Source organism: Mytilus edulis, chromosome 11 (assembly GCF_963676685.1).
Source record: "Mytilus edulis chromosome 11, xbMytEdul2.2, whole genome shotgun sequence".
Classification (NCBI taxonomy): domain Eukaryota; kingdom Metazoa; phylum Mollusca; class Bivalvia; order Mytilida; family Mytilidae; genus Mytilus; species Mytilus edulis.
In genome coordinates this window covers 20,047,067-20,060,751 of record NC_092354.1, presented here as the reverse complement: position 1 = coordinate 20,060,751, position 13,685 = coordinate 20,047,067, and positions in this window count along the sequence as shown.

Sequence of the window (13,685 nt, the reverse complement as noted above, 5' to 3'; positions counted from 1 at the left end):
AGACATGGTCTTTTTCTTGGTACTGCAGCTGCAAATAAAGATCTTGGTTTGTCCAGCTATCTCCTCCTACAGTTAAATCATCATATATATTTTTATATTTATAATTTCCTATAGTTAGGTGGGACACAGGTACTTGTCTAAGAAACAAATTTCCTATAAACCATTTTATATAATGTTATATCAACATGATCAATGTGCATTGTATAATGTATATAGGAAAAAATAACCTGAGAAAAGTGTCTTTGGCTCTAGTACCAAGAAAATGACCAAGTTAAACTTTGCCAACTACAGTTGTGATTCCCCTATATTGTCAACGGGGCTTACAAATAATACAGACGCTTACGCACACACTCAAATACATACATACATACATACATGCATACTATATAGTCTGCATGTGCTTGCGTGTCTAATGTTTTCGGTTGACTTTTCAACAATAACACCTACCTATCTCAACCTTTCTTGGTGTAATAAACCATTATATGCAAAACTTGAGAGTTTCGAATGTATTTCTCTGTTCCTCGTCTGCATTTGATGTAAGTCTTAGCATTTTATTTCCCCGCAGATTATAACAATCATAATATTCAAGCCTCGTAGATTTTTTTGGGGTTGGTTTATAAAAACCACAGACAATATTTTTGTATATAGACTTTCTTAACTTTTTTATTCAAAAGACGTTTTAAAGTTTAAGCAGTTTGGATAATAGAATTCAATTAGACAATGTATCTTTTCGCGAAATGTCACAGTTTGAAGTCGCTTTAACTCCCAGTTTACGTTAGCAACGTCTTAACCTCTGCCGTAACTGTATCGTATGCCATTAAACGGTGTTATATATTTAGTAGACAGGTGAACAAAATAACCCAACGTTTAAAACACAAGAAACATTTTTCAATAAAAGTACGAAATTTATAATTGTATTTTTTAATGATATACCCTTTAAAAAGTTATAAAAGATTTGAAAATTGTTTGGTAATTGTAACTTAAAAGCAACTTTTTATTTTTTTACGGGCATTTTGGTGTGAAAAGGGCTAAACAATTATAGGTAAGTTAACTAAAAATAATTTTGAAGTAAAAGTTAATTTAGACCAAACTACAAAACCAAATGGCGACGGCTGTTTCAAAGATTATAGTATCATGGTGGAAGAAATAAATTCGGTTAGGTAGTAGTTCATTGATAATTGTTGACGTATTACGTCTAAAAGATGAAAAAGGTTATCAGCATGGTGTCAGTAACCATACAATTGTGTCAGACGTCAAAAACTATATGTCATATAACATTAACGCTATTATGTATTTGTACAGGCATAGATTACCGGCATAGATTACCTTAGCTGTATTTTGCAACACTTTTAGGAATTTTGGTTCTCAATGCTCTTCAACTTCGTACTTTATTTGGCTTTTTTTTTTTACTTTTTTTTATTGGAGCGTCACTGATGAGTCTTTTCTAGACGAAACGCGCGTCTGGCGTATATATAAAATTGAGCCCTGGTATCTATGATGAGTTAATTTATGTATTTGTACGTTATTTCAGCATTAAATATCCAGTTATTTTATAATTACCACACATCACATATAATACTATACAAGTTAATCATTTCCTGAGTAAAATTTAAGAATATACTGAAAAAGTATACTGCTGTAAGTATAAAAACGAAATCATTTTTTAACTCTTTTTAAAGTTCAAACTGTCAAAAATATTACTTGTAAGCATACACATGATATTGAACCATACATTTTGATCGTTGTTTTGTTGAATGTCATGACAACAAGAATACAAAGGATTAATCTACCAATTTCACCTTTGAAACTTCAATAGATCACGATGTTTGTATTGTGATATGTTTTTGTATTACTTCTTTTTAAATATATAGGTATTGAATATTTAAAATATAAAAGGTCCAACAAAAATGAATGCAGATTTGCGTTTCATAATTTGGAATGCCATTTAAATTTAATTTGTTAAATACATGTTATTATGGTTATTCTTTTTGACGTTTTAAAACTTTAATCGTCATAAATTTCAAACAGAGTGATTATCCAACCACGAATGTAGAGCGTAACTCATCATGTTGACAGGTAAACAAAGGGAACATTCAACTTTAAACATAGGGAAAATAATTCAATGGAAGTTAAAGATTATTTAATTATTTCTTTTCAGCGACACTCTTTTTAAAAAAAATATATAGCTAAATCATATTTGAGAAATTATTGGTTATCATAATTAAATATGCAGGTCTTTTAATTACATATCAGTAGGAGAACAAAGGAAAAGTTCATTTTTTTTAATGATAGGGGAAAAAATCAATAGAAGTTAAAGTTGACTTAATTATGTCTATTCAGTGACATTATCATTAACAGTCTAAACAATAAAATAGCACATCTGTCTACAAATTTGCAGATTTTGGCAAATAACTAGATTGATTGTGTACTGCGATAGTTAAATCGAAGATGGCGGTATACCATGAATCTATCTTAAACCACTGTCCTTGTGTTAGGTTTGAAAGAGGGGCGAACGATACCAGAGGGACAGTCAAACTCATAGATTAAAAAATAAACTGATCTCAGGTGCTTCGGAAGAGTAAACAGATCCCGCTCCACATCTGGAACCCGTCGTGTTGCTCATGATATTATAAACCCAGTAAATAGTCTTATTCGGTAGGTCACCTTCATGAAAAGGAAAGTAGGTAGATACAGAAGAGACAGGCGTATCAATTATTACATGTATAAAGTATCTCTTTAAGCTTGAAAAAGATGGACTCCGAAAATGTATGAACTAGCATAGAGGGTTAAGATGGAAAATATTGTAATTATGGATGTCCGTCTATAGAAACAGATTTTTATAATGGTATAGAAAAGGGATACTGCAAATATTTGTTTAAAATGTTTAAATCATGAACTATGTAAAGAAGATAGATTATTTGTGAAATTAGAATAACGTCTAATGAAAATACAAAGGCAATTTAAATGCTCAAATTGATCATTCCCAAGTGGAGGACGGAATTAAACGTGAATTGTTATAAAACTCCTGGTATTTGATTGGCTAGATTTGCGTTGTAGTCATTAAGGAAATGTTCAACGAAATTGCCTCTGACTCACAGGACAGAGATGATATAACGAGTAGTTTAAATATTGGGACACATTGGGTCCCATAATAGTTATCAAAGGTACCAGGATTATAATTCAATACGCCAGGCGCACGTTTCGTCTACATAAAACTCATCAGTGACGCTCAGATCAAACTAGTTTTAAAGCCAAACAAGTACAAATTTGAAGAGCATTGACCCAAAATTCCAAAAGAGGGACGAAATATACCAAAGGGACAGTCAAACTCATAAATCTAAAATAAACTGACAACGCCATGGCTAAAAATGAAAAAGACAAACAGAAAAACAATAGTACACACGACACAACATAGAAAACTAAAGAATAAACAACACGAACCCAAAACTTTGTGCCAAATACAGCTAAGGTAATCTATTCCTGGGATAAGAAAACTCACTTGAATATTGACGTTTGAATTATACCCAAAGAACCTGGGTCAAGTATAAAAAGATGAATATCGCAGACAATTATTTTGTATAAAAACAAATGTATGAAAGAGGAAAATGCGATCTGTTCTTGGTCTGAGAAAAAGCTATTGAATGGGTGATAGATCTTAATTAATCAAAATTTGAATTTTGTGAAAAATTGACGAAGTTAACAAAAAAACGGAATGTCTCTAATTGAATGGTAAAAATTAAAAGCACAATACATCAAAGGAACGGATACTAACGGTTATATTCCAAATGATGAGACATGTTTTAGAATTGGTTGACATTTTGATATTAGTTTTTCTCTCATGTTCTATATTTGAGATTAAGTAGACAGGTAAAGATTAACTTTAAACATAAGAAAAATAACTCAATACAAGTACGAATGTTTTATTTATATTGTTTTCAATTAAAATAACTTTAAATACAAAGTAAAAGAATATTTAAACAATTGTTTCTTTTTCACCTAAAGAGACTTAACATTTTTTTGTTTGGTTCGCTATGTTGGTTTCAATAGTCCTGCACACTGTTCGTTAACCTAAAATAAAGTTGTGGTAAAAGTATAATAAAAAAAATAAACAAATAGAGGTTGCAGTTTTAAAAGAGGGACGAAAGATACCAAAGGTACAGTCAAACTCATAAATCGAAAATAAACTGACAACACCATGGCTAAAAATGAAAAAGACAAATAGAAAAACAGTAGTACACATGACACAACATAGAAAACTAAAGAATAAACAACACGAACCCCATCAAAAACTAGGAGTGATCTCAAGTGCTCCGGAAGGGTAAGCAGATCCTGCTCCACATGTGGCACCCGTCGTGTTGCCTATGTGATGACAAATCCGGTAAATAGTCTAATTCGGTAGGTCACAATCAAAGCAAAGGGGATTGTAGTTACGACGTAAGAAACATATCCGATGTAATTTGTGAAACGGTTATTTAATAACAGTCACCCAACTCATGATGGCGTCCGTAGAATTTACGAAGAGATGATTTCAACTTCACCATTTTGTCTCAATCGTATTAGCCAATCAAAATCTCACAGTTTAACATAAAGTATAATATTAAATTATGCCTCCTATTAATAACATATTTCATACTTGATTTTTCAGTTTCTAGTAACATATGATGTATTCGCTACCATAACTGATTCTGACCTACTCTCTGATATCACAAGGTAATATACTGTTTTATGCATATTAGAGATAGAATTCGTGGAATTATTTTAGAATTGAATGCTTCTTTTTGTAACTTCATTTGGGTGTAAAAGCGTTGACCGAAGTACATTTTGTATAATAATGTGCGCACGGTCAACGCATTTACAACCCTTTGAAGTGACAAAAAAGAAGCATTCAATTCTTTTAATTACAGCTATGATCATGAAAACACGAATTTTAATTTTTTTTTATTTGATTCACCTGTGCATTTTATTGTGGGACCACGTGTTATCACGAATGAAACGTTTGATTGAGTAATGCAATTGCGTAAGGAATGACACGTGATAAAATTAACGGTACCAATTTTGTTGCAACAGATGCGCATTTCGACAATACATGTCTCTTCAGTGATGCTCGTGGCCAAAATATTTGCAATCCAAAGCTTATATAAAAGATGTTAAATGCTGAATTTTCCAATTGACAATTTTAAGTCACAAGTTAAAATTTCAATATTTCTTGTATGGAGAATAAAAAAGTTAATATGTCCCAATTTCTCTATTTAACGAGATATTCATTTATTTTTAATTTCAAGTTTATTCTTTAATGTTAAAATACATAATGCAATAAGCCTGACCTATATATTGTTGCACATGCGCAAAAGACACTGTCCAATACAAAGGTCGCGAACTTACAAGCATGTCTACTTATTTTACGGTCACATTACAAAATACAGACAGATTGACCATGTTTCTGAAACTATTCATTAATTTTATTATTTCAGATTGTTTGCAAATGAGTTAAGAATATTTCATTCTCAGTGGATAACATTTGTTCCAAGGTTCTGATTTTTTTCTTCCGTTTCGACTAAGGGTAACGAACTTCCAATTATCGAGGATAGATGTAAATATAATTAATATGTACAACATGAACTTAACAAAAAAAAAAGAAGTTGTTTAATGACTCTATTGAGGGTATTGGGACAGAAGGTGTTTGCTGTTTATCAACAAAAAAAAACAATAGCCATGGGTACATCTAAGTGTAAGTTTGCCGACTTCTTGAACTCAATATACTGTCATCAATCTAAGAAGTTCGTGCTTGTGTCAATTTGTATAATCAAGTTATGTTTTTGTACCAATTTGTTCAACAATTCTTGCTCTTTGGATATAAATCATAGTCCAAAATTCCTGACACAAGGTCATTTTATCAATAAAATAATCAACGGTTTTTAAATCATAGAAATGTGTGTCATGCTGCGATTTGCATTCTTGGACACAGCATATTACTTGAATTCCGATTATTTCATGCCCTTCTCATAATCAATCTCTACTCTCGGTAGCTGATTTTGTCATCATAGAGCTTCAAATTCGTTTTAAAATGCTCAAAACAATACAAAAACCGAAATTTGAAAAGGAAGTTTTAAATGAAACGAAATTGTTGACAGTGACCGAAAACGGAAATGAACAAAATCCGGATATAGTAAATTTTTTTTTTTTAAAGGGGCGGGACGATTTCAGAGAAGCGGGTGGGGATGAAAATATCAATTAATTCAAATTGGCCTTATGCATACAATATATTTCATACTGTATGCACAATTCTAATTTTAGCGTATAATTTCATGAGAAACGCAATATTTGTGTTCTACCTACTTTTTTGAAGCCCCGCCCACTCATAGCAGCATGTGATAATATTTGAAACAAGTAGTATCTCTTAAGTTAACACCCGCCACGGCCGATGTTTAGAGATTCTCATTTCTTCATCAGTCGTGTTATTGTTGTTATTTAAATAACTTGGACAACAATAAATTACAGTGGAACGTACCTAAGATTTATTACAGAAAGCATAACAACGTAACCAAGGGTGTAATGTTACATACGGATTACTTAAGTATAGTTTAACGTTATGTTACACGCAATTATGTCATTACCCTTATTAGTAAATTATCTTTATATATAACTCTTTTACAATTGTCCTCCTAATAACATAGTGCATACTTAAATCATAAGGTATTCAGTATTATAAAAACTTACCGTCCTTCGACGAAGGAGTTATACCTCATCTTTGGTGATAATTTGTTCACTCGTTTTGTTAATCTACCCATCACCCAAGGACAATATGTTTATACAGTTAATATACTCCGTCTTTAAAACATTGTCAAATGGTAGGATTATCGCCCCTGTCATGGCGGCGCCCATGAAAATTTCAAGCTGAAGAAAAAAGAGTAACTTATCCATTTATTATGTGTTTATGTTGTTGAAAATATGACATTAATATGTAACTAATAGTCATATAACAGTCATACAACTTTCAGAATATTGTGGTAACAAATAAACACTACAAAAACAATATATCGAAACAAAATATCCGTACATATTGATTGAAATTTGAATGAAATAGACATGGCGACAAAAGAAGACGTTGCTGACCTTAAAAACATAATGATGAGTATAGACAGTAAGGTCACAAACTTTTCATCTAGGCTCGACTCCGTTGAGAAAAACTTGACTGAACTTATTAGTGATGTGAAATCTGAAGTAGGGCAAGTAAAATCTGACCTTAGTATCACAATCACTGAAGTACAGCAACTTAGGCAAGACCACAATGAGCTTGAGAGAGGTGTGGGACATTTGGAATCTCAGTTCAATTGTTTAGAAACCGAGAAATTAGAATTGCTTAAATTAGACATAGACAAAAAACTTGCTTCACTCAAAGAATGTCAAGTACTACTTGAGAAACATGATAGGAAATACAATGTCCTCATCTATGGAGTCGAACAAAAACTAAATGAGATAATTTGGGAAGTGATTGATAACTTATAAAGATCTTTGTATAGAAAAATTTAAAGCCGACAGTTTCCCTATTGCAAATGCACATAGGATTCCCGCTAAAGCTCCACTTGACGGTACAAAACGCCCTGATGCAATTATTGTTAGGTCATGCATTATGACGACAAGCAATGTATTATGGCTCAGGCTTACAAACTTGCGAAAAAAAGGATAAGAATTGTTGATGATCTCCCCGTTATTATGAAAGAGGCACGTAACGATCTTGCGAAAATAGCTTATAACATCAGGACTTAAGAAAAACTACAAACAAAGATAAAAGGAAGAGGTGTACACTTGGTTTTAGAAACCCGTATAAATGCTCGAGATGTCTGGAACGTCCGTAAAGACATCAGTTGTGTCTGATCAACACTTGTACATGTAGAACAAACAGTACACATATTATATATATGTATCTCTGTTTTTTTGGTATATTTACTTGTTCGGTATAAATATGTATATTCATAAACAAACAATCTAATTAAAAACCGATCTCTCATCGCTCCTGTTTCTGATATGTCGCGTGGGAGATCTAACGAAACCGGCTTTGAGGTCACATGTGAGTGAACTAAAAGTCCTGAATTATAAAGATATGCAAATGAGTTGACGACCTATTAATAAGTCAATCAAAAAAGTTTATGAATTATTATGACTGACGATTTCGTCGTAAATAAAATGAGTTACATCCCTTTGCCTTACGTTAAACTTCCAAGATCGTGGAAGACTCAATTTCATTGGTCGAAAAAGACACACCTACGAGGTCACTCACATGTGACCTCAAAGCGGGTTTCGTTAGATCTCCCACGCGACATATCAGAAACAGGAGCGATGAGAGATCGGTTTTTTATTAGATTGATAAACAAATATACAGAAATGTATATTTAATACTTTAATATTTTTTAGGGTGTGACATATCAGTAAGTATAGATGTGTTAATGTTCTGGTTTTTTTTTTTGTTTTTTTTTTTTTTTGTGATGTGTGTATGTTGGGTTTTTTTTTCTTGCGTTTTTTGTTTGCTACCGCTTTATATTTTTATTTTAGTGCTTTCCAGCATGTAATGCCGGTAAAACGGGAATGTTTTCCTACCCCACTTCAATAGCCAAGATAGGATACTAGGTTAAACTATGTATGTCATATATACATATTATATAGTCTCCAAATTTTAAAGCTTAACGACTATTTTTTTTCTCACGCTTAAATGACTGGTTGTAAGATCAGTACTCACCCGATAATAGAAACCGTAAAACAGTTAAATTTACACAAAATTCATCATTAGAAGCCTTGTTCTAATGAAACTTTATAGGACACAATTGTTTTACTGTTATCTTGTCTCAAATAATACCATGATAGAAGGTGAGATTATTACAAATGACATGAATGAATAAGTGAAGCTGGCTTAACAAATAGTACTAATAATTGAAAATTTATTGCGAAATTTAAATTTTATTTCTTTTAAAAGAGAATCAATCGTATAGCCCTATCAAACATGCTTTATGTTTTCTACTAGTGCTGACTGCTTACTGCTTAGCTTATATTTATATGATTTTTATTTGTGTTGATTTGCCTGAAGCTTAATTAGTGCATGACTGAAGCTTAATTTGTACATGTCAAGAGCTTTTAGATTAGCTGCTATTGATTCTTAGTTACATATACATGCTTTCCTATGCTCATGGTGTAAATATCATGAAGTGTATTAAGAAAAAAATAAACACTTGAAAAATCCTGAAAATGTTAACACTTCATGAACAATATAAACAAAAAAAATCTATTGATTTCATAGAAAATCAAACATTTGTTTGTCTATTTGTACATGTTGAAAGCAAAAACTAAATATACACATATTTATTGTCTTCATTAACCCACTATGTCTTTCGGTCTGACTCATTTGAATTGAAATGAAATAAAAAGTTACTTAAATCAACCAAAACAGTGTATATTTAATGCATTTAGATTTTGATATGAAAACACATTATATAATGGAGATAATTTTTATTATAATTTAAACTAGATAGATTTATCTCCCTTTGTACACAGTATTTCTGTATCAAAAAATATTTGAACACAAGTGGATAGGTTACTCTTCACTACAATAGTAATTTGTTTTTAATTATTATTAGATGTTTGATATTTACACTATGATCTCAAATTTTCTTTCTTTTTGTTTTTTTTTATTGTTTATGTTTGTTTTTCATTTTGACACAGTATTACTTATTGTATGGAAACTATAATGTATTTAGGATACATCAGGAAATTAATGCAGACAAGGTAGAGGAGGTCAGACATTTCAGAGTTACATTATCACTTACTTATATAAAACACTATGGGAGAATACGTCGCAATACTCTTATCAAATCTCAAGTATTTATTATTCAGCTATAAAAATAAAATTGAATAAATGAGTGATAGTGGTATAAAAAGTGTTTCATACAACTGTCAAGGTTTAAATTCAAAGGAGAAGAGGAGAGATGTTTTTGATTATCTTAAAGCAAAAAATTGCTACATATATTGTTTACAAGATACACATTTTTCAGAAAAAGAAGAAATATCAATAAAAAATCTATGGGGAGGAGACTGTATTTTCAACTCTTTTGCAACAAACAAAAGAGGGGTAGCAATATTTTTTACCAAAAACTTTGAATACAAGATACATAGGATAAAAAAAGATGATCAAGGAAATCTGTTAGGAATTGATATTGAAATTGAAGGGAAAAGAATATCTTTGATAAGCTTATATGGTCCAATAAAGATTCACCTGCATTTTATTCTAGAGTAAGTGATACAATAGAAGACTTGAACAACCGATCAGTTTTAATAACTGGAGATTACAATTTAAAACCAAAATCTTGATACTTATAATTACCAAAATGTAAATAACCCAAAAGCCAAAGAGAAAGTTTTAAATATAATAGAAAATTATGATTTAACAGATCCCTATAGGGAATTGTACCCTGAACTAAAAAAATGTACATGGAGAAAAAATAATCCCATTAAACAAGCAAGATTGGATTTCTTTTTAATATCGCAAGGCCTTAATCAACCTGTACATGAAATACACATTCTCAACCGTTATAGATCCGATCACTCCCCAATAATGTTACATTTAAAGATGAATAACTGTATAATTGGTAAAGGTCTATGGAAATTTAACAATTCACTTTTACCTGACATTGAATATTCAGCTGTTGTTAAAGAGACTATAAATAAAGTTAAAGAACAATACGCATCACTAGTATACAAGAGAGAAACATTAGAAAAGATAAATGACTTAGAAATTCAATTTACTATAAACGATCAACTCTTTCTAGAAACTTTATTAACAGAAATTAGAGGAAAATCAATTTCATATGCTTCTTTTAGGAAGAAACAAAAAGATAAAAAAGAAAGAATACTATCAAAAGATAATAAAAAGCTAGAAGAACAACTATTGACAGAAGAAATATTTATTGAAACTGAAAAAAAAATGATCTAAAACTATTAAGACAAGAAAAGATGAGGGGGTCCTACATCAGATCCAAAATTCAATGGATAGAAGAAGGAGAAAAACCTTCAATCTTTTTTCTAAATTTAGAAACTAAACATTTTATAAATAAAACTATTCCAAAATTAGTCAATGAAAAAGGGGTAACTATCAGTGAGCAAGAAAAAATATTAAAAGAAGCAAACAATTATTACAAAAGGCTATATACTAAAACAGAAAGTTTGAATAATGTTAACCTAAACAATGAAATCCCTGATACTGATATTAAAAAAATAAATAATACCTTTAGAGAATCTTTGGAGGGTGAAATTACTTATGGTGAATCGACAACCGCTTTACGAAAAATAAAAAATGAAAAAAGCCCGGGGTCAGATGGTTTCACAAATGAATTTTTCAAGTTTTTTTGGATAGATATAGGAAAATTTGTATTTAGGTCTATAATTAATGGTTACGAAAAGGGGGAATTATCAATTACTCAAAGACAAGGTATTATAACCTGTATTCCAAAGGGAGATAAACCGAGACAATTCATGAAAAACTGGCGACCAATAAGTTTACTAAATACCACATATAAATTAGCATCAAGCTGCATAGCTGAGCGTATAAAATTAGTTCTACCTCAAATTATTAACAGTGATCAGACTGGTTTTATTCCGGGTAGATTTATAGGGGGAAATACTGGTCATATTTACGATATATTATTTCATACATAACTAAATGATTTACCAGGACTGCTCCTTCTCATAAATTTTGAAAAAGCTTTTGATTCTGTATCATGGAATTTCATTGAAGACGTTTTAGACTTTTTCAATTTCGGCCCCTCTATAAAACAATGGGTAAGAACCTTTTACAAAAATATAAGTTCTGCAGTTTCTCAAAATTGTTTTTTATTTGAATTCTTTGAAATTCAAAGAGGTTGTCGACAAGGGGATCCTTTATCACCTTATATATTTCTTTTATGCGCAGAAATACTTGGAATATTAATTAGAAAAAATAAAGATATAAAGGGAATTCAAATAGATGATATTGACTATTTGATCTCTCAAAATGCTGATAACACGTCAATTATTCTCGACGGTTCACCAGAGTGCCTTGACGCATCTCTCCGCTTATTACATAAATATGCTGAAATGTCTGGTTTCCATATGAACTTAGACAAGACAAAGGTGGTGTTGATCGGAAAGAAAAAATATAGTCAAGACACCATGTGTGTAAAGAGGGGATTGGAATGGGGTTCCAGCAGGTTTACACTATTAGGAATAAGCTTTTCTGTCAATTTGCAAGAAATGGAATCTTTGAATTATTATCCTAAAATAAAAGAAATTGAAAATATAATCAATATTTGGTCTAGACAAACACTTACTCCAGTGGGAAAGATAACAATTATCAAGACACTAATTATTTCAAAATTAAATCATCTGTTTTTAACATTACCAACACCATGCAATACTATTCTTAAACAACTTATTCGTACAATATATTCATTTATTTGGTAAAACAAGCCTGACAAGATTAAAAGAGAAATATTATGTCTGGAACATAAATTTGGGGGGGCTGAAAATGTGAGATATTGAAGAATATATAAAAGGGTTAAAATTAACGTGGGTCCGAAGGTTGCTAAAAAACAATACAAAACTCAAAAAGCTTATAGGAAGCACAGATAATATTGATATTGAAAATCTAGTATTTCTAGGCCCACCAAACAAATGTAAAGACCCCTTTTGGAAAGAGGTTTTTAAAGCATGGACAGAAATGCTAAATAAACTTAAACCAAAAAATAAAGAAGAATTTTTAACAGATTCACTTTGGAATAATGGAAATATTGAAATAGGTAGCAGATCAGTGTTCTATAAAGACTGGGCTGATAACGGTATTTTGTTGATTAATGATCTGGTAGATAATGATGGTAAATTAATGTCGTTTGAGCAATGCAAAAATATTTATGAAATTACATCTAACTTTCTAGTTTATAATGGAGTTATATAAGCAATAAAATCATATCAAAATTCTCTTCAACATAATATCTCTATAGAAAATCTTCATGGACCAATTCTACCAAATAATATTAGAACATTTTTTTTGTCAAATAAAGGGTCAAAAGATATGTATAATGTTTTCTTAGAAAAAAGTAGTACAAGGCCTAGTTGTGAAGATAAATGGTCTCTAAGATTAAATAAAAATTTTGATTGGAAAAAAGTGTATAATATGTCTTTCTACACCACAAAAAGCTCTAAACTTCATTGGTTCAAGTACAGAATAGTGCACAAAATCATAGGCACAAATTAATTTTTATTTAAAATTAAGATAAAACAATCAGATAAATGTACTTTCTGTAATGAAGCTATTGAAGATATTGAGCACATATTTTGGACATGCCATAACATTTGAGATTTATGGATTGAACTTGGTGATTGGATTTATAACCAAACACAAATATTGATTCCATTTAATATAGATATTATTTTATTTGGAAATTTAGGTAACAACGGAAATACTATGATAAAAAACTTAATAATACTCCTGACAAAATTCTATATTTACAGAACAAAACTATGTCAAAAAAGGTAAATTTTACAGGACTTAAAAACTACCTCAAAGAATCTCTGGCACTAGAAAAGAATTTATTTTTTAAAAGAAAACCTTTTTATATGGCCAATATCTGCTGGGACCCCTGGCTTCCAATTTTAGAAGACTAGGT